At 38.2% G+C, this 22,845-nt stretch overlaps 1 pseudogene; it reads left to right on the top strand.

Moving 5' to 3' along the window:
• LOC134346864 (collagen alpha-1(IX) chain-like) overlaps window positions 1–22,845 on the top strand; it is a 134,555-nt pseudogene that overhangs the window by 85,857 nt on the left and 25,853 nt on the right.

The raw sequence follows: 22,845 nt of genomic DNA on the forward strand, positions 1-22,845 counted from the left end.
TCTAAACTGAGTACCATATTGATATTGGGCATAGTCTCCTCTACCTAAAGGTAAAATTTCACTTTTATTCCAATTTATTTTATATCCCGAGACTATACCATAATTGTCCAGCAAGGCCCTATGTCTTACCAAAGAGCTGGCCAGGTCAGCCAAATATATTAAAATGTCATCAGCAAATAAATTTATTTTATATTCTTCCTGGGCCACCTTAAACCCCTTTATGTCTGGATCCCATCTAACAGCCTCAGCCAATGGCTCTATTGCCAGAACAAATAGAGCTGGAGAGAGTGGGCAACCTTGTTTACTAGATCTATGTAGAGAGAAAACTGGTGAAATCTGCCCGTTCGTAATTATTTTGGCCTTAGACTGATGGTAAAGTGCTCTTATCCAATTTATGAATATTCGGCCTAGACCAAATTTTCCCATTGTTTTAAATAAAAAATCCCATTCAAGTCTATCAAAGGCCTTTTCAGCACCTAAAACTACTGCTACAGTCGGGTCCACCTTCATCCTAGCTAAATGTAATATAGTCAATAGTCTGCCAATATTATCAGATAATTGTCTATTTTTAATAAATCCTGTTTGATCAGATTTAATCAATTTTGGCATATAGAGAGCTAATCTATTAGCCAATGCCTTTGCTATAATTTTATAGTCCACATTTAAAAGTGAGAGAAGTATATAAGATGCTGGTTTTAGCGGATCCTTATCCTTCTTAAAAATTAACGTAATAATTGCTGTTGAAAAGGATTCCAGTAGAGTATGGGTCTCCTCAGCCTGAGTCACAACCCTCATAAAAAGGGGCATTAATTGATCCTTAAATTCTCTATAAAATTCAGGGGGAAAACCATCATCTCCCAACGATTTATTAACCTGCAATAAGCCTAGGGCTCTTTCAATTTCATCCCTAGAAAAGGGGCATTCAATTCTTCCTGATCTTGTTGACTCAATTTGGGAAGTTGTAAATTAGACAAGGAATCATCAATTTTAAGTTAGTCACCCACTGATTCTGATTTATATAATTCTGAATAGAACTGCTTAAAAGTATCATTTATTTCTTTTGGCTTGTATGAAATCTTACCTTCCCCTGTTTGAATCGCATTTATTGTTCTGGAGGTTTCTTCCACCCTCAATTGCCAAGATAGTACTTTATGGATTCTCTCTCCTAATTCATAATATTGTTGTTTTGATTTTAGTATCATTTTTCTATTCTATAGGTTTGTTTTGTGTTATACTCTAATTTTTTATTTATTAATTTTTTATAAATTTCCTCTGTTGTTAAATTCCGACAATCTTTTTCTAATTGTGTTATTTCTTTCTCCAATTCATTTAATTCTGTTACATATTTATTTTTTATACCCTTAACATATCCAATTATCTGTCTCTTAAGTATGCTTTTAATGTGTCCCATAATAAGAAATTATTGGCAGTAGAGGGTGAGTTCATCTCACAGGACAATTCTACTTGAGCTCTAATAAAACTACAAACTCTGGTCTTTTCAACAGCAAAGGATTAAAATGCCATCTATATAATGTTTTTAGTTTATCGGGCATTTCAATTGATAAAATTAAAGGTGAATGGTCCGATAGTAGTCCAGCAGCATGTTCTGTTTGAATGATCTTACTTTCTAATTTAGCTGATATTAGAAATAAGTCAATTCTAGAGTAGGAATCATATTGTTTTGAATAGAAAGAGTAGTCTCTTTCCCTGGGATGCTGCCATCTCCAAGCATCTATTATATTCAAGTCCTTCATGAAGGCCAGGGTGGTTTTTGCTGCCCTGACCTTCACAACTTTTTTAACTGATCTATCTAAAATTGGATCCAGACAAAAATTGAAATCCCCTCCAATTAAGATATTTTCATATCGTTGAACAACTTCCAAAAAAATATATTGGATAAATTGCTCGTCGTCATAATTGGGGCATATAAATTCAAAAATGTCCAGGATTCTGAATATATTTGTCAATTGACCATAACAAATCTCCTGGCCGGATCTATGATAGTACCCTCCACCCTCACTGGCAAATTCTTCCCCATCAATACTGCCACTCCTCTGGCTTTAGAATTAAAGCAGGACACTATTACTTGATCAACTTATCCTCTCTTTAATTTGTTATGTTCTGTCACTGTAAGATGAGTTTCTTGAAGAAAGGTAATATCAACAATGATTTTTTTTTAAAGATATGCTAGGACCTTTTTCCTATTTTGTTGGTCCATTTATCCCATTAACATTAAGACTTAAAAATTTAATTCATAGTTATCAGATTTTATTGATTGATAAATCCTGTCCACAAAAAAAAGTATAAATTAATCCCACTTCCTTGAGTGACTCTGAGATATTTGGTGCCATTCTCAATAGAGTATAGAAAATAGAAAGGAAACGAAGGAGGAAAGAAAATAAAAGAAAAAAATTTTTAAAAAAGAAAAAGAAAGGGAGAAAAACCCTCCCAACTGGCGCTCCAAGACCACAGCGCCTTAACCCCTCTTACTGTGGGGTCCGATAAACATCGCACTAAAGATGGACATTCTTTAACATATAACATAATTAATCTTCTTTTTAAAAAAAGATGAAAAAATTGTCCACTCCCCCAATAACTCCTTAATTAAACATCTGTAAAAAAATTTATATTCCACACCCATTATTACTAAATATCTAACTTAATCTATAATATTGAAAGTAAATATCATTAATATAGCAATATATCTGAATAAAGAATAGAATTCAAAGAAACTTACTAAACATAACCTAAATATTATAATATTATAATATAATATTATATTATCCAGCATACCAAAAGTCAAACATATCAAAAGATAACTACATAATCAAAACTATTCATACCAGTTGTAACAAAATTAGATGAACTATATACTGTAGTTCCTAAGTAGTATAATTCAAAAAGACCATCAATAATCAATATTTTAAATCATAATAGTCTTCATCCATAGTCATAAATTCAAGATTATAGTTGTTAAAATTAATCTACATTTTAACATTTTTATTAATTATTATTGAAAATTGACAACAAAAATATATTAAAATAATCATCTATATATCAATATGTATAATAAGAGTCAAACTATTAACCAAGCTAAACAGTATATCAATAATAATAATTTAAAAAAACAAAATGTTAAAGATATTTTATTTTTCTCCTCCCTCCATCCGACAGAGTAATTCTCTGCTTTGCTGGATATAATAAAGAATATTGAAGACCTTTATTCTTTAAGAACACCCTTGTTAAGTCAAAGTCTTTCCTTTTTCTTAACAAGGCCACACTAATATCTGAAAAGAAGAATATCTTTCCCCCTTCAAACTCTAGTAGGCTATTTCTCTCTCTGGCCTCTACTGTTGCAGCTCGTAATACTTTTTGTTTATCTTGATACTTCAAAAAGCATATAAGTATAGAGTGCGGCCTTTGCTCTGGAGGTGGCCGGGGGATTAAAGTCCTCTGGGCTCTTTCTATTATTAATTCTTTGTCAAAATGCTTTTTCCCCAGAACTTCGGGGATCCATTCTTGAAAGAAAGTTACTGCGTCTCATCCTTCCAATCCCTCTTTTAAACCCACTATTTTGATATTATTTCTTCTGCTATAGTTTTCAAAGGAGTCCAGTTTATCCATTATTTTTACTTTCTCAGTTCTTCAGGAATCTTTTTCTTTTTCCAGGCTTTGTAATCTATTCACAACATCCTTCATATTATTTTCTAAATCCTGGGTTCGCAAATTTAAAGATTCCAAAGTCTGCTTCATTTCCTTAGATTCTTGCATGATAAGGTCTAAATGTCTCTCGAATTTGTCCATCCTGCCGGTTAAAGTCCGGACTGCATTGGCCAAGTTGTGAATCGCAGCCGCGAGGCCAACACCCAAGCCGCTGCCATCCCCGGACTCTCCGCAGGCTCAGAGGAACCATCCGACGAGCAGGCCTCACCACCATTGCTCCCGTGTCCCTCAACTCCAGATGTTCCCGGGAGTGCAAGGTCGGCAGCGATAACACCGGTAGGATTTCCACGATTTTTCCTTTTAACCATTGCTTTTATTAAAGTTATATGAGAAACTTATAAACCGGTTGTAAAGAAGTTTTTGTAGGAGTTACTCAGGGAAGCGCCCGATCAATGGCACGACATCACGTGACCTGGTTGGGCCATTTCTTGTTTACAGACAACATTGTGCAGTTTCATGAGTGCTTGCTTATAACCGACTGCTGGTGGTATGTAAACTGCGGTCAGGATCTTGGATGAGAACTCTCGAGGCAAATAGAATGGTCTACATCTAATCGTTAGTCATTCTACTTCAGAGGAACAAGACGTCGACATAACCCCAATGTCTGTGCACCAGTGAGAATTGACTAAAAAATGTACTCCACCACCTTTTTCCTTATCAGAATTTGCAGTTTGATCTATTCTGACAATCGTAAAACCTTCTGGTCACCTAGCTGCATCCGGTATATTCACCGTTAACCAAGTCCGAGTGCAACTAACAATTGAGATCAGCCTCATCTGCCTCTGATACAGCAGCCTTGCCCTGAGGTTGTCATTCTTATTTTCAAGTGACTGTACATTCGCCAACAATATGCTCAGAAGAGGAGGCCTCAATTACGCTGTGCTTCAGCCTGGTTTGAATCCCGCCTCTCCTGCCGCATTTTCAGCCCTGGCCGTGGCATTGTCCACGTTTAACCATCGAACGTGAGATTGGAAGATCACTGATGTAGTTTCATAGCCTGTTAAGAAGAAACTTACATGCTGCGGATTGCAGTGTGAAAGTAGTATATTTAAGCGGAAAACTGGTACAATTTCCTGCAGCCCACAGAGAGTCGCTGATATACACTAGTGCCATCTTGTCACCAAGGATTCATTTGTCACAGATAAGTTGTAAAATGCAGGGCCCCAGCCTGAAGAAACAGCTATTCTGAAATTGAGTTAATTTTCAAAAAGTGATTATGAACATGCAAAGACATGCCAGGTTATGGCAAATTGTCCTGTGTTGCTAGTGTGTTGCTGGGCAGTGCAGCTCGTTGGGCTGGGAGTGTCTGTTCTGCTCTGTATCGTGGAATAAACAAAATGGCTAACAGAAGGAAGTCCATGTGTTGAAACACAAAAGAATGAAGAGGGAGCACAACCAAAGTGGCATAGATGTTGGTGAAGAAATGCTCTGTATATGGGAAAAGGTCTTTGTGCTATGGACTGGAAAGTATTTTCTACAAACGTGATTCTACAAAACAAAATGATGTTCTGTAACATCATTACAACATAATGAAGTGCTTTTTGAAATCCATGATTCAGATAAGCTGGGCGGAGGAGTGTTAGATTCAGAGTACCTTGTCCCAAAAGAGGTACATCGTGTTGAAGTAGCTATAATATATAATTACCTGAAGTAGTAATGTATTCTAAATGTTGGTACAAGGGAAAACAGTGACATTTTAACTTGACTTGGGAGCAACACATAATATCTACTAAAGCAAGCCATTAGTCTCCAAGCGTGGTTATTAAAATTAATGTATCATGTACTGTCACAAATCAACTAGGTACATGCTGTCGATGGGCAAGAGCACAGATTGTGAGATTGAGAGATGTTCTAAGAAGTAGCAGAAGAGGTGAACCCAAAGAATCAAGTGAGTTTGGGCTTGGATTTTGTCACATTAAGGTTGAAAGATGCTACATGTATAGTTGGTTACACTGCAATCAAGTGGATGGGCTGATAAAGATGGTGGCAGGATCCTGGAAACAGCAAAAATAAACATTGCCACCACATATATACCAAAGAACTGTTACTGAGATCTGCTATGGCAGAACATAGCAGTGACTCAACACGAGCCATACACCAGATCCCAAGGGTTCATGACAGAGAAGAGCCAGATTGGGGGAACAGACATAAGGACAAGTCTGAAAGAATACTCTATCAAAGTAAATATCTGAATAACTTTATGCCAAAATGCACAGAGAATAAAATAGAAGTAGAAAGTGTGGAAAATATTCAGCAGATCAAGCAACATCAGATGAATCAGAAAGAAACTTAACATTTCAGGATGATGGCCCATTGTAACAACAGTTATTTTGGATGCTTGTTCTTTCACCTAACATTTCAAAGAATGTCAGATCTGGTTAACTGCTCTTTACACACACACACCGTAACAATGTTTAGGGAGAAGCATCCAGAAGATTTTGCCCTACAATGGAGATGTTTATTTGACTCTTGGAAACATATAGAAAACAATACCATCTCCTTGTAAATGCATTTGCTTAACAAATTACTTGTTGACTGTCTTGTGTAGAGAAAGACACTATGTCCTGGGAATGTGTCAGCAATTTGAGAAGGCAAAATGTTGCAAAGTGAACATTTTGAAAGGAAAAAAATAAGCAATGGTCTCACAATTGACATTATCTTTTCCATTTTAGGGTGCTCCTGGGCCTGTTGGTCGAGATGGGACTCCTGGAGCTAAAGGCATAAAGGTAACAAGAATTGAAGCTACTGTATGTGCCCCAATAAATTGCCAGTATGTTAGATTGGTCCTTTATTTGCAATGAAAGTAACCTTGAAACTTCTGGTTTGTGCTCATTGACAAGTCAGATCAGATGCTCTAAATGCAGGATACACTTTTCTGTCCCTGGCTTTCAGAAAACATCATGGCTCATCACTGAGTGCGAAGAATGGCTCAAGATTGTTTTCATGTGATCGATATGAACTAACGTCAACAGGTGTTCATTTTAATGCAAGTTCCTTTTAACAATGACCAAATAGTCTCACCGACTCTGAAAATTATCATTATAGGCAATAAATCTTATTTCTGCTGGTTCTGTTTGTTGTTACAGATATTAAAGATATACAAATTATTTTTCCACTTTTCACACACCTCACTCTTTCTTAACTCCAATCTTTCTTTCCGGTCCTCCTTTCACTTTTTATAGATGACTTGACATTGACTTCAATGTAAATAGCATAACTCTTCAACCTCAGTGGTATAGGAGAGATGCACATCACCTTCCTGGAAAGCAAAGAAGAAATCAGCTCATACTTTCAGAAATACAATTAAGGATGCCATCATGGGAATGTGCCAGTCTTTGCCCTGCTGCAGCAAATTATATTTTATTATTGGAAGGGAAACAGAATATGTTTGTAGAGGATTGAGGCAGCCTCTTCCGTAATGTCAAAAAGGTGATATTAAGATTCTTTGCTGGCCTTCCAATGGCTCCCTCTACTCATTTTATGATCCCATCAATGTTCTTTTCATGACTGAGTCATTGCAGAGATTTTGATATGCTCAGACCCACCCATCAACACCCGCCGCTAATTGCTGGTCATTTGATGCCATCAAACACATATTTAACTGATTTCTATAGTGTGCTAGTACTTGGTAATTCCTCCTTGGCGACTGTCTTCCTCCAAAATATCATGTGATACAGGATGCTGGTGACCTGAAGACCTGAGAAGATGGAGGAAAAAAAGATCAAGGATAGATAAGTGTGTTCACTCTGCTTGGGTCTTTGATCTCCAGGACATTATTAGGGAAAGAAGCTAGGAACATTTCTCAAGGCATTGATTTTCTGTCTCATTGTGTCCTGTTTATTCTTACAGCCAGAGATGTTGCTGGTAAGATCATGACTGTTGAAATGATAAGGAGAGATGTGGTGCACATGTGGTGTGACAGATATGTTGAGAAGATCAGATGATGCTGGATAGAAAGAGATAAAAATAAGACTAAATTTAAGCTGTACGTAGAATTTGAAGTGAGGGACAAGTAGAGTTCAGTGGAGTCGGAAAAGGAGTGCTATGAATAGAAACATAGAAACATAGAAAATAGGTGCAGGAGTAGGCCATTCGGCCCTTCGAGCCTGCACCGCCATTTATTATGATCATGGCTGATCATCCAACTCAGAACCCCGCCCCAGCCTTCCCTCCATACCCCCTGACCCCCGTAGGCACAAGGGCCATATCTAACTCCCTCTTAAACACAGCCAATGAACTGGCCTCAATTGTTTCCTGTGGCAGAGAATTCCACAGATTCACCACTCTCTGTGTGAAGAAGTTTTTCCTAATCTCGGTCCTAAAAGGCTTCCCCTCTATCCTCAAACTGTGGCCCCTCGTTCTGGACTTCCCCAACATCGGGAACAATCTTCCTGCATCTAGCCTGTCCAATCCCTTTAGGATTTTATACGTTTCAATCAGATCCCCCCTCAATCTTCTAAATTCCAACGAGTACAAGCCCAGTTCATCCAGTCTTTCTTCATATGAAAGTCCTGCCATCCCAGGAATCAATCTGGTGAACCTTCTTTGTACTCCCTCTATGACAAGGATGCCTTTCCTCAGATTAGGGGACCAAAACTGCACACAATACTCCAGGTGTGGTCTCACCAAGGCCTTGTACAACTGCAGTAGTACCTCCCTGCTCCTGTACTCGAATCTTCTCGCTATAAATGCCAGCATACCATTCGCCTTTTTCACCGCCTGCTGTACCTGCATGCCCACTTTCAATGACTGGTGTAGAATGACACCCAGGTCTCGTTGCACCTCCCCTTTTCCTAATCAGCCACCATTCAGATAATAATCTGTTTTCCTATTTTTGCCACCAAAGTGGATAACTTCACATTTATCCACATTAAATTGCATCTGCCATGAATTTGCCCACTCACCCAACCTATCCAAGTCACCCTGCATCCTCTTAGCATCCTCCTCACAGCTAACACTGCCACCCAGCTTCGTGTCATCTGCAAACTTGGAGATGCTGAATTTAATTCCCTCATCCAAGTCATTAATACATATTGTAAACAACTGGGGTCCCAGCACTGAGCCTTGCGGTACCCCACTAGTCACCGCCTGCCATTCTGAAAAGGTCCCGTTTATTTCCACTCTTTGCTTCCTGTCTGCTAACCAATTCTCCACCCACACCAATACCTTACCCCCAATACCGTGTGCTTTAAGTTTGCACACTAATCTCCTGTGTGGGACCTTGTCAAAAGCCTTTTGAAAATCCAAATATACCACATCCACTGGTTCTCCCCTATCCACTCTACTAGTTACATCCTCAAAAAATTCTATGAGATTCGTCAGACATGATTTTCCTTTCACAAATCCATGCTGACTTTGTCCGATCATTTCACCGCTTTCCAAATGTGCTGTTATCACATCCTTAATAACTGACTCCAGCAGTTTCCCCACCACTGACGTTAGGCTAACTGGTCTATAATTCCCCGGTTTCTCTCTCCCTCCTTTTTTAAAAAGTGGGGTTACATTAGCCACCCTCCAATCCTCAGGAACTAGTCCAGAATCTAACGAGTTTTGAAAAATTATCACTAATGCATCCACTATTTCTTGGGCTACTTCCTTAAGTACTCTAGGATGCAGACCATCTGGCCCTGGGGATTTATCTGCCTTCAATCCCTTCAATTTACCTAACACCACTTCCCTACTAACCTATATTTCACTCAGTTCCTCCATCTCACTGGACCCTCTGTCCCCTACTATTTCTGGAAGATTATTTATGTCCTCCTTAGTGAAGACAGAACCAAAGTAATTATTCAATTGGTCTGCCATGTCCTTGCTCCCCATAATCAATTCACCTGTTTCTGTCTGTAGGGGACCTACATTTGTCTTTACCAGTCTTTTCCTTTTTACATATCTATAAAAGCTTTTACAGTCCGTTTTTATGTTCCCTGCCAGTTTTCTCTCATAATCTTTTTTCCCCTTCCTAATTAAGCCCTTTGTCCTCCTCTGCTGAAATCTGAATTTCTCCCAGTCCTCAGGTGAGCCACTTTCTCTGGCTAATTTGTATGCTTCTTCTTTGGAATTGATACTATCCCTAATTTCTCTTGTCAGCCACGGATGCACTACCTTCCTTGATTTATTCTTTTGCCAAACTGGGATGAACAATTGTTGTAGTTCATCCATGCAACCTTTAAATGCTTGCCATTGCATATCCACCGTCAATTCTTTAAGTGTCATTTGCCAGTCTATCTTAGCTAATTCACGTCTCATACCTTCAAAGTTACCCCTCTTTAAGTTCAGAACCTTTGTTTCTGAATTAATTATGTCACTCTCCATCTTAATGAAGAATTCCACCATATTATGGTCACTCTTACCCAAGGGGCCTCTCACGACAAGATCGCTAATTAACCCTTCCTCATTGCTCAAAACCCAGTCCAGAATAGCCTGCTCTCTAGTTGGTTCCTCGACATGTTGGTTCAAAAAACCATCCTGCATACACTCCAAGAAATCCTCTTCCTCAGCACCTTTACCAATTTATCCAATAGGTAATGGATTTTGACCAATAAGTGTATGACAAGATTGTTGAGTGTATATGAGGCAGAGACGATAGGTTCTTGATTGGTCATTGCATCAAAGGGTACGGGGAGAAGGCCTGGAAATGGGGTTGAGGAGGGGGGAGAAAAGGATCAGCCATGATTGAATGGCAGAGTGGACTCGATGGGCCAAATGGCCTAATTCTGCTCTTATGTCTTATAGTCTAAGAAGTGAGTTAATATGTTGCAATGAACGGTGAGTTTGATAGAATGAGAAAATCTGTAACAGTTTGTTAGGTGATTAAAGCAAGGGAATTGTTAGAAATGTTTAGGGGTTTCTTTTGTGTTACTGCTAAGGCTAATAAAATGGCTTCCCTGTACTGTTAACTGCTGAAACAGTGGTTAACGGTAGCAGCTTGTTTGGGTTATAATTACTGATAATGAGAATTGTATTCATTTGCTAACCAATTGGGATAGATGTTATTCTTTCTTGTGTGTCTGTAAGCTATTGTTTTCGCGGGCTTTGGGCAGAAGTCGCGACAGAGAGAGGAGACGCGATGCCGTAAGCTGGGTGACGGAATGGACCCCGAGCAGAAGTCCGAGGCCCAGGGTTTTCGACGAGGACAGACTCATGTGAAGCGTTTGGTCGACCGCCAAGGGTGGTCCCATTCGAGAGTTGGCGGAGTACGGAGGACATCGACTGGAGGAAAGGGAGACCCGGCTCTGTAAGACCTCCAATAAATTATTTGTGCACAGAACTGATAGAGTTACTGGCTTAGTGCCTTTATCGTATTTGTTTCTACTAACCTATCACCAAGAAATACTTATAAAGTGCAGTTATTTAATTGCATATGGTGCTCTGTCTGTTATTTGGCCTGGTGGGGTACATCACACAGCGTCTACACCAACTTGATTACTCAGTTTGCTGGGGCCAAAGGCTGCTCCTCCGAGACGAAAGCGAGCTGAGTGAGCCTGAGGCTTACCAGGAGGCGACAAATGCTATCAAAAAATTGACTGAATTTCTCTGAAAAGGTAAGTAATTAGGAGTGATAAATTTGTCTTTTATTTGCAGCTCTAACTATGAACAACACTCTTGACTGACACCTCCACAGGCTGAGTTGTATTGACTTCTGTGAACCAAAAATGCAATACAGTGAAGAGTCATTACACTCATTTGGATTTTCCTCCATGGATCAAAGGGGAACTTGCCTCCAGTGTTTTCCTTTCTCCTTGGGCACGAACATCACTTGGAAAAGCCAAAATTCATTGGCTGTTCCCACTGTTGTAGAAAAAATGATGGAGGAATTTACACCTCAATCCAGATTGCCTCACTTTGCCCTTTCAACTTCTGTAAACTGTTGTCTTCTCTTTTCCCTCACCTCCGGTAGAACATCAGAGAATATTGGAGCAGCTGTTCTACTCATTCCAGTGCTAAAATATATTTTCCAATTGTCTGTACCAGTTTAAAAGCAATTTAAACACAGGAAATGTAGTGGGGAGTGAGGTCGACTCCTGATTTGTGTTGGGAATCACAGTGGAAATGATCCACCAATACCATCAACAAATTTAAAACTGATCAATCCTGCTGGGATACAAGACATTAAATGTTCGCACAAATCCTTATGATTTTATGTTTTCTACGTAGAGTGAAGCTGGAATACCAGGCTGAATGGGGGAAGCTGGAGTTCGTGGTTTACCTGTAAGTATTTTCAGCTGCAATATAAAAAAAATCCCTGGGGCAAAATCTAAAAATTTTATTTACGCCACAAAAACAATTTCCTGTATAAGTCTCTGGTTTCCCTAGAACCAATAGCTGCACCTATGAACCAATTAATTCTCTGAAACATGTTTACAATATATTTGAGGGAGATGATTAAATATATGTTGATCACTGAAATTTTAGAAAACTGCATAATTATGATAAGTAATTGAAGGGATGTGACCATTTCTAAGTTACAGGCAGTTAAAAATACTGAAAATGTTGTTTGAATTTTAAGAGCAACTTTTTCCTTCCAAATTTCCTGCAAAACATAAGCGTTAATAGTGACTTCACAAATCGCAGGACTTGAAGTTCAGCAATGAATGGTGCAGTATAATTGTTCATTGCCAGATTATTAGTTGCAGGATAACACTGATAGTTATCACCCTATAACCATTAGGCTCCTGAACCGATGTAGATAACTTCATTCACTAATACTCTGAACTGATTCTACAATCTACAGACTCATTTTCAAGGACGTTGTAACGCATTCTCAGTATTATTTGTATTTACATAGTTTGTCTTTCTTTTGCATATTGGTTGTTTATCAGTCTTTGTTAATGTATAGTTTTTCATAAAATCCTATGGTATTTTTCTCCTTTATATGCCTGCAACAAAATGAATTTCAAGATAGCATATGGTGACATATACATACATCTATAATAAAATTACTTCTAACTTTTGAACTTTGATTACATTAGTTTATCAGGGGGGATAGTTGGTAACATCTAGTATGTTTTTTCTAAGGGTTTACATGGATCACCAGGATAAAAAGGACCCACTGGGGAAAAGGTAATTGGTTAACTTTTTCACTGTGAGAAATAACATAAAGGTTGTTCTAATATAACTTCCCAAAAATATTTACAGCCCCGGAGTAAGGAACAACAAAATAACAAACCTTTCAGATTTTTGAGAAATCAAAAACAAAAGTTCTGAATCTGGCAATGTGTCCAGAATATTCCAGGAACATCTGGTACAAAACTGGTGCAAACAACCATTTCTGACAAGAGATAGCGAAGAGTTTTGACACTTAATATTGGCACTGGGAGGCCCAATGTAAATGTTGTTTCATGTGGGCATATGAGGCTAAGATGTAGAATTGTTAGAAAAAGCATGAAACGATGTATATTGTGCCCTAACATTCAGAAAGTGAGTATACATGTGATCCAGGCCAAGACCGGGTATAAAATTGTCTTGGTGGGAGATGGCCATGGAGGGTTGCTATTCAGCTGGGAAGTGTGTATTGAGTGAAGGCGAAAACTGCAAACATACTTTGATAATAAAAGTACTTTGAACCTTGCACCTTGATGAGCAGCAGGAATCGATGCCAGGTTCTTTACTGTCCCTGTGAGGAAGAAAGGCAAGGATGGCGAGGTTAATGTGACGAGAGGCCGAGGCCAAGATGGAAAGGAGCCAAATGCTGGAATATATGAGATGAGAATCGAGAGACAATTTTGAGACTGAGACAAGAATGGGGTTCTTGACTAGATGCTAGACAAGAACCTGACCAGGCTAGATGAGAATCCAAACGAGACAGAAATCCTCAATGCAATCCTGGACTGAACCAAAGTTGAGCTGACGACTGAGCTCCAAACCTATGTCCAGGTGCTCTTTAAATGTCCTAATCTTAGTGCCAAAGCATGGCTGCCAAATTAGCAGAGCAGGCCAGAATCTTTAGAGGGACCGTGCCAGCTGTACATACTGTGGAGAACTGGAGCATCTAAACCCTGGAGGCTGGCACGGTCAGGTGCATACTGGAACGTCGGGTGACGGGAGTGTTTTAAATTCAGTCAAGAAGGAAAAGGAAGCATGTGTAATGTTTAGGAAGCTGAAATCAGAAAAGGGAATGTGAAGAAGAAGAAAAAGAATTAAAAATAAAACAATTAAGAGGGCCTGCAGAGAGAGGAAGTGGGTAAGATACTAAATTAGTATGTTGCATCAGATGGACATTGGGGATGGTGAGATCAGAAAGGTGTATGATGAAATTATGTTAAGTGAATGTTGATGACAAGAAAGAGGAGCCGTTGAGCCTCTTAAAGAAAATGAGAGTAGATCATTCACCAGGGCCTGGCAGGATCTATTTAGATTGTTGAGAGATCCAAGAAGGGAAATTACTGGGGCTTAAACGGATCTTTATACTCTTGTTAGCCACAGGTGAGGGTTGTGAGGACAGGAGAATAGCCAATGTTGTTCCTTGGTTTAAGAAGTGCAGTAGAGACAAACCAGGAAATTATAGGCCAGGGAGCTTTACTTCAGTGAGAGGGAAATTATTGGCAAAGAAATTATTTACTCACATCTAGAAAGCCTTTGACTTTTCAGATATCGCCAGCATGGTTTTGTGCACGGGAGGTCACGTCATACAAAATTGACTGAGGTTTTTGAGGAGATGATAAAGACGTTTGAGAGAATGGCAGTGAATATTGTCTGCATGGATTTTAGCAAAGGATTTGGCACAGCTCCTTATGGTAAGCTGGGAGCCAGAGGATTAAGGCATATGAAATTTTTGAAGAATTGGTAGATTGAATTCAAAAATGAAAGAAAGAGGGTAACGGTGGAGGGGTGTTATTCTGACCGGTGACCTGTGATCACCAGTGTTCTTCAGGGATCAGGGCTGGAACATTTGATTTGGTTATTTTTATATATTTATTTAAAATATACCACCTATTTTATACCAAAAATATTGGTGGGTTGATTTTAAGTTTGCAGATGATACGAAAAGTTGTGGATAATGAGGAAGGTTGTCAAAAGATAGAACAGGATATAGGTCATTTGGAAATGTGACTGGTATAATTTAATCTGGAAAAATGTGTTGTGTTGCACTTTGGGAGATCAATCCGAAGAGGAACATATAGAGTAAATGGCAAAAGCCTTGGATGTATTAATGTATAGAGTGATCCATAGTTCCCTGAAAGTGGCAATGCAATTAAACAGGGGGGTAAAGAAGGTGCATGATACACATCTGTCATTGGTCAGGGCATTGAATATTAAAGTTGGGAAGTCAAGTGGCAGGTTCATAAAACTTCGGTTCGGCCACATTTGGAGAACTGTGTGCAGATCTGGACAGCACATTACAGAAAAGATGAGGAGGCTTTGGAGGAGGTGCAGAAAGGGTTCACTAGAAGAGATACACTCAAAAACTTCTATAGGTGTATTGTGGAGAGCATTCTGACAGGCTGATTAGATTTACAATGTTCCTAAATGGACATCGAATTTTTGGACACCACCTCACTTTTTAAAAAATATACAGTATTCTGTTTTTTCACTTCTTTAAAATCCATTCAATATACGTAATTGATTTACTTGTTTATTTATTAATTTTTTTCTCTCTCTGCTAGATTATGTGTTGCATTGAACTGCTGCTGCTAAGTTAACAAATTTCACATCACATGCTGGTGATAATAAACCTGATTCTTATTCTGAGATGCTTGGATTGGAGAATTTTACCTATAAGGAGAGTTTGACCAAAGTTGGATTGTCCTCTCTGGAATGTCAGGGGCTAAGGGCCAACCTGATTGAAGTAAATAATATTATGAGAGGCGTAAATAGGGAAGATAGTTGGAGTCATTTTCCCAAGGTGGAAATGTCAATTACGAGAGGGCATAGTTTTAAGGTGAGGTGAGGAGGGGAAAGTTTAAGGGAGAATAATAAAGCAAGCTCTTTTTTTTACAGAGATTGCTAGCTGCCTGGAAAGCACTGTCAGGAGAGGGGGTTGAAGCAGGTACAATAGCAATGTTTAAAAAGCTTCAGACAGTCACATGACCAGACAAGGAATAGTGCATTATAGATCACTTGCAGGCAAATGAGGCAGATATGCAGTTTAAATTGGCACCATGGCTTGCACAGATAGGGGCCTAATAAATTTACGTGTGTGTTCATATATAATAGTACAGTACTGTGTAAAAGTCTTAAGCATGTGAAATAATTCTTTAAGGTAACGATGCTTTCAGAAATAATTAAATGAAAAGTTTCTAAGTATCAACAAATATTGTTATGTACAGCAGTAAACAGTAAAAATCTATATCTAATCAATATTTGGTGTCACTACCCTTTGCATTTAAGACTGCATCCATTCTCTTAGATACATTATTATGCAGTTTTATAAGAAAATCAGTTGGTAGATTGTTCCAAGCATCTTGAATAATCATCACAGTTCTTCTGCAGACTTTGGCTATCTTGTTTGCTTCTGTCTTTCCAGGTAATCCTGCCTCAATGATGGTGCGATCAGCTATCTGTGGAGGCCACAGCATCTGAAACCGTATAACAAAAATTAGGGTGCCTAAGACTTTTGTATGATGATATATACAAACACAACCACAAATTTGAAAGGGATTTGTAGTATAGTGGATAGTGTAGAAGGTTATCTAAGGTTTAAACAAGATTTAGATGAACTGGGAAAGTGGAGAAGGTGATTGCTGATTGAATTTAACTGAAGTAGTGCAAAGTGTTGTATTTTGGGAAGCCAAACGGACTGGTGAGTTAATAACAGGAAACAAAGAACTAGAAGAAATATTGAATCAATTTTTTGCAACAGTCTTCACAGTGGAGGACACTGAAAATACACAAGATAAAATATGGGCTAATTTCAAATAGTACTGAGTAAAGTAGAAGTTCTTGTCACCAGGGGTTTTGGCCTTTATTGCAAAAGGGTTGAAATTTAAGAAGAGGGAAGTTTTGGTACAGTTGCACGGGGTTTTGGTAAAGCCATCCCTGGAATACTGTGTTCCTGTTTGGTCCCCTGAAAACAAACAATGTAGTAGCATTGGAGGCAAATCAAAGGAGATTCTCCAGGCTAATTTATGGAATGAAAAGTTGCTCTCTTTAGAGAGGCTTGACAGTTTCTGCCTTTATTCCTCAGAGTTTCTAACAATGAAGGGTGACCTTATTCAGGCATTTAAGACCCTAAGGGGGTTTGACAGGGCGGATGTTATTTGAAAGATTGAGGAATTGAGGATTATGAGGAACTGACAAAGAAGTAGAGTTGAGACTGGCATTGATCAGCCTTGATCACATTGAATGGCAGGGCAGGCTTGAGGGCTTTGGAGAACTACTGCTGCTACCATTGCTATTGTTTCTTTGTATTTTTGTGTTATCTTTAATGTCTTTAAAGTTACTGTTGCCTAATTTCAGGGTGATATTGGTGAGATGGGACTGATGGGTCCTCCTGGAATCCCAGGGCAGCCTGTAAGTAACAAATGATTTCCATCTAGACACTTGTGTAGCCTTTGTGACATTGATGTTCAAATACGTTTTTCTCATTTGTGTTCAGGCAACATTTTCCACAACTCAAAAAGTTTTACTTTATTGCCACTTAGCTCCTGCAAATAAGCTTTTATGAGGTGTCTTCCAATCAGTAAAAAAAATGATAGAAAAAGAAAGGGAATGCCTTTGATTTTGTGGGAGAAATTACAGTATTTCTCTGCACTTTTGCTAATACTTCTTTGCATAATTCTCAGCAACTGAGGGATTTCCTTATGAGCATTGATAGTCAAATCTGTAAGCAAGTGTTGGCAACAGTTCTGCTGACCACACTCCAATGTTGTGGAAGTCCCCAACACGAATGCTGAACACCTGCGCCAGTGTTCCCCATTCATTCATGAGAGGAAAACTCCTGTAAGAGACCAAGACAAGTCATGTACTTCTGGAATTTTTAATTTATTTTAGCTTATTAAAGTCTTTCAGGTATTTCAAATATTTAATATTTTTTACTATTTTACTATTTTTAAAGCCATTTAATATTTTATAAATCATTTATCTTAAAAAAAATCCTATTGTTTTTTATAGTCTAAACAGGGAAATTCCTAGATTTTTTTAAACATCCTTTGCTGTCCGTTAAGACAGTACAGATAGCATTCAAAGATTTCTTTCTACAACCAAAAGTCTTGATATGATTTTTTGAACCTTGGCTTCAGCTCAAAGTCATTTTGTAGCGAGATCAGTCTTCCCCCATCCTTCCTGTTAATTCCTCTCTGCAAGTGTTCTGGAATTTGGATCAAGAGAAGATCCTGAAATCTCTTTGACCGAGACTTTGTCCAGCTTGTCCAGGTGGGCACAGTATACTTAAAGATCATCATCTAGTATTTTTTCTTTCTCTTCCAACTCAGAAATTGGAAAAGGTCCTGATAGCCAATGTTGCACTTAAATAGGGTTAACTTGGACAGAACTGTAGAAACAACTGATTTGACTTTGATAAGCTTCAAATCATTCCCTTGCATTTGAAAATTGAGTTCATTAAACTTCACAAATAATTATGACATATAAGCAATGTCAAGCTAATATTCTTAAGCTGATTACTGAATAAAGTAGTCGAGTCTTCAAACAATTTTATTATAGTTTCAAGAAGCATATAAAAGTGTCTCAGACTGTTTCCTTTTGAGAACCAGCTGACTTCTGTTTGCAAAAGCAAGCATCAAACTGTTCATCATTCTTAATACAAAGCTCTTGAAATAGTCAAGAATTGAGAACATGACACTTGATTATATTTACTGCTGTGATAACAGTACTTAATGACTTGTGCAGCCAATCACAGGTTTTTTGTGACAAGATGTTGTCTGTGAATTACACAGTGAATGGTAAATATGTTAGGTACAGTTTTTTTCAAGAAAATTATAACCCTTCAGTGGCATCCTGTCATCTGGCACCCAGAGCCCCATCTGTTACACATGCAAGAATGTTGGTGAGCAGAATGTTCTTCTCTGAAAAATTGCACAAAAAGCTGAAATATTGACTCTCACTTTGTATCTGTTTCTAGTTCCCTTGCGAATAACAACTTTTGAACCATGCTTTTATCTTTCCTGAAGCGAACATGACCAAGAAGCAAAGATTCATTGCCTGGCAAAGCTGACTCATCTGACTGCAGAGTAAATTCTGTTGTCCTAAACTTGTTGCATAATGTATCTTCCATCTTCTCAGACATTTCATTTATTTTCCTTTGAACAGAGTTGTCACTGAGAAGAATCTCTTTTAGTTATTTAGTCTGGTTCCTTGTGCAACACCATACTCAGAACGTCCTTTACTGCTGGTAGAATTAGTTCTTCTTCAATTGTTTGGGGCTTTCCAGATTTAGCAAGGAGCAATGAAATAATGTATGAAGCACACAAACCATCATTGTTTTGGTTTGAAATGTTGTCTGTTTCTGAAGTTATTCACAAAGTGACTAAAGATAAACCAAGTTCTTGTTTGCTTTATCAGTGCATGTATTCTCTTCAAGTGTTCAAGGAAAGCAAATGATTTAATTGCCTCATTTGAAAAAAATCTTTTCATGCAAAAGACACATTGGGTGTGGTTGCTTGCTTGATGCTGGTATAAATCTGTGTTTAATTTCAGAAGATACCAAAGCTCTTTCCTGATTTTACAAGTAGATGAAAGGAAAAGGTTTATTGGACAAATGCAGACAAGTGGAACTAGACATCTTGGATGGATGAGTTGGGCCAAAGGGCCTGTTTCCACGTTGCATTACTCTGTGAGTCTACATTTATGATATGGAACTAGCAACACAGAGTTCATTGACTTAAATTCCACAAGCTTTTGGTTTCACTTCAAGAATCTGGTAACAGTTGAGACAATTCTTCCTGCTGTCTCAGGAGCCTCTGGCTTATATGTGATTCCAATTTTGAATTAAGTGATTGGATTCTTCATACACATGACATTGATACTCATTGATCACTTATAATATTCTTATAAAGTTTGTCATGATAATTTAATGAAGGTTTTTATTCCTAAGGGTAACCCAGGAACACCAGGACAAAGAGGACCTCAAGGACAACATGGCCCTCCTGTAAGTACAGCAATTGCCATTCCATGGTTAGTGTTTTGCAGTTGTTCCATGAGTACAGACTGAGATGAAAAAAGTACACTATTATTATCCCGGTACAATGGACAGAATACTTACCAGAGATTGAATTTTTAGTGTTAATTTGCCCTTTTTAGACTGTGCTAAAGGGATCAGATCTTGGAGTTATTCTCGCCAGGTCAGTGACAGATAAGCGATGTTTGGTCTAAGAAATTGGAGCAGGGGGAGTCCACTTGGCGAATTGATCCTGCTCTGCCATTCAGTGATCTGGCAGTGAACTCAGGATTACCTATCAGCCTTTTCTCCATGACCCTTGATTCCCCTGCTGTACAAATATGTACTTAACTGTGCCTTAAATGTATTTAATGAGGCAGCCTCTATTGCTTCCATGGGCTGAGAATTACCCAGAAGAACTATGCTCTGGGAAAGCAGCTTCTCCTCATCTCCATCCTAAATTTCCCTGAATCTTCAGGTCACATCCCTTAGTTCTAACTTATAATCAGTGACTTATTCTGGAAACTCAAGACACAGGGCAGCAGGACAAATAATGCTTGGCCTTGATACCTCCATGTGCACCCCAGCTTTTGATAATAGTTTTACCAAAAAAAAGCAGCAATTAATCAAGGTGAGACAGATCATATATCAATGAGCCAGTCTTCATCTAAAGTGGCCATGTTTATGGTGTGGCTATCTATCTTACACCATCTACACTGTGTCAGGCCACGAGCTGGAATGCTCTGTGATGATAACATTTGAATTTATTTATTATACTAGTTGTGTAAACTACTGATACAAAGAGGCAATAAAAGTGAAATATTTTATCTGATCTAAGATTATATAATTCTGTTTTTACAGTTTCAAAGATCTTGTGTGCATCAAGTTACCTTACCCTATTTTCCATTTTTTAGACCTGCTAACATTTCGTGATAATGTTGGCTATATGGTGAGATACAGATGATTACTGACTGTGGTATGGATAAGCAGAAACCTGCTGACAGTGAGATCTGAAATTAAGCATTTACAAACCTGGCGTTTATTTTCTTTGGTGAAATAAGTCCGGTAAAATATATTTCATAGCATCTACTAATGAGAACTCTTATCAAAAATAGTTGAACTAATAACGGGCATAAAATATCTCCAAAAATGTGTTAATTGTTCAAATTCTCAGCTTTATTCTCTCATCCTCTAATTAGTTTTTTTTTTCTAAGGGGGCAGAAGAAAGATGGACTATCCACATTTATACTCTTGTCCTTCTACGAAAGTGAAGTACAATGTATGACAACATGTTGCAAACTGCATGGTATGGAAAATGTAATGCGGCAATGGGTAGTCAAACTGCCCAACACATCACAGGCACCTGCCTACCTGCCACCAAGGACATGTATACAGAAAGGTGCTGGAAGGGGGCCAGTAAGATCATGAAGGATCACACCCTCTCTCCTCATTGACTTTTTATCCCATTCCTATCACATAGCATACACACCAGGACCACCAGAATCAAAAACAGTTACTTTCCCAACCAGAAACCTCCACCCACTAACCCACCCTCCCACACCCCCCACCACCACTACTTTATCATTTCCTGTCACAGTTACCTTATGTACTCCTGTGCCTAGAATCACTTTATGGACATTCAATCAATCTATGTATACAAGCTATCTAATATAATTATATTTATTGTTCTTTTAAAACTATTGTGTCTTTATCTTTTGTGGTTTTCTTTTTCTGTTTTTCTGTGCTGCATCGGATCTAGAGTAACAGTTATTTCCTTCTCCTTTATACTTGCATCTTGGACATTAAGCAATCTTGTATCTTGAGTCTTGTTTGGTTAAGTCAAGCATTTTAAATAACAGACTGTTAAAATGTTAAATAAATTACTGCAAGGAACGTACATTTAAATAGCAACCCTCAATCTTTCCAAATTCCCTTTGGTGTTTGCAGTCAATTAAGTACTTTAGAAATGTAGTTGCTGTGATTACATACCAAATCAAAACAGCACTTAGCAAGATTTTGCAAATAGTTTTGAGGTAAGTTTGATGGAGGTATAGATATTGTTGAGAACTACTTTCATTTTCTTTGACTGTGTATTGGAATTGGTTTAGTATTGTCACATGTACCAACATACAGTGAAAAGCTTGTCTTATATACTGTTTATGTAGATCAAAGTGCATTGAAATAGAAGAAGGTAAAACAATAACTGCACAGAATAAAGTGTAACAGCTACACAGAAAGTGCAGTGCAGGTAAACAATAAAGTGCAAGATCATAATGAAGTACAAACGTAGATTGTGAGACATAAGTCCATTGTATCGTATAGGAGGTCTGTTCAAGAGTCTGATAACATTAGGATAGAAGCTGACCTTGATCCTGGTAGTATGTGTTTTCAGGCTTTTATATCTTCTGCCTGATGGGAGAGGGGAGAAGGGAGAATGCCCAGGGTGGGAGGGGTTTTTGATTATGCTGGCTGCTTTAATGAGGCAGTGAGAAGTGGAGACAGAATCCACAGTTGAGTGTTCACGGCTGTCTGAAGTTTCTTGTGGTCACATATATTCTTTATCCGGAAGTTAAGACAGAGGTAAAATATCAGTTCTGATCTTGTAGAGTGGTGGACTGTTTACTAACTGCTCAGAAGTAAGAAACATTTGATTGCAGTACTGATTTTGTCTAAGCCTAAATTATGCTCAAATTATTAAAATAAGATGTACAGTATGTTTGCAATCAACTGACTTAAAGCCAAAAGTGACTATTAATGTTAACAGTAGTTACTCACATGGGTAAAGGAGAATGCAGTGGTACAACGTTGTGAAGTGTTATTAACACAGTCAGAAGCTCAACTGATCGACTCAACAGTCTGAAACAGGGTTAAACCCAAGTTCCTAAGAACATAAACTATTGCAACAGAATGGACAAGTGTAAATTAAATCCAGTCTGAGTTACTTTGAATAATTCATCATAGTTCCCCGTACAAATTAGATTTTGGTAACGCTCATCTGATGAAGAGGAAAATAGTATTCTGGTGAAATTTAAAGGGGAACAAAGGGAATTATCCCTGTAAGGGGATAAAAT

Source organism: Mobula hypostoma, chromosome 1 (genome assembly GCF_963921235.1).
Source record: "Mobula hypostoma chromosome 1, sMobHyp1.1, whole genome shotgun sequence".
NCBI lineage: Eukaryota > Metazoa > Chordata > Chondrichthyes > Myliobatiformes > Myliobatidae > Mobula > Mobula hypostoma.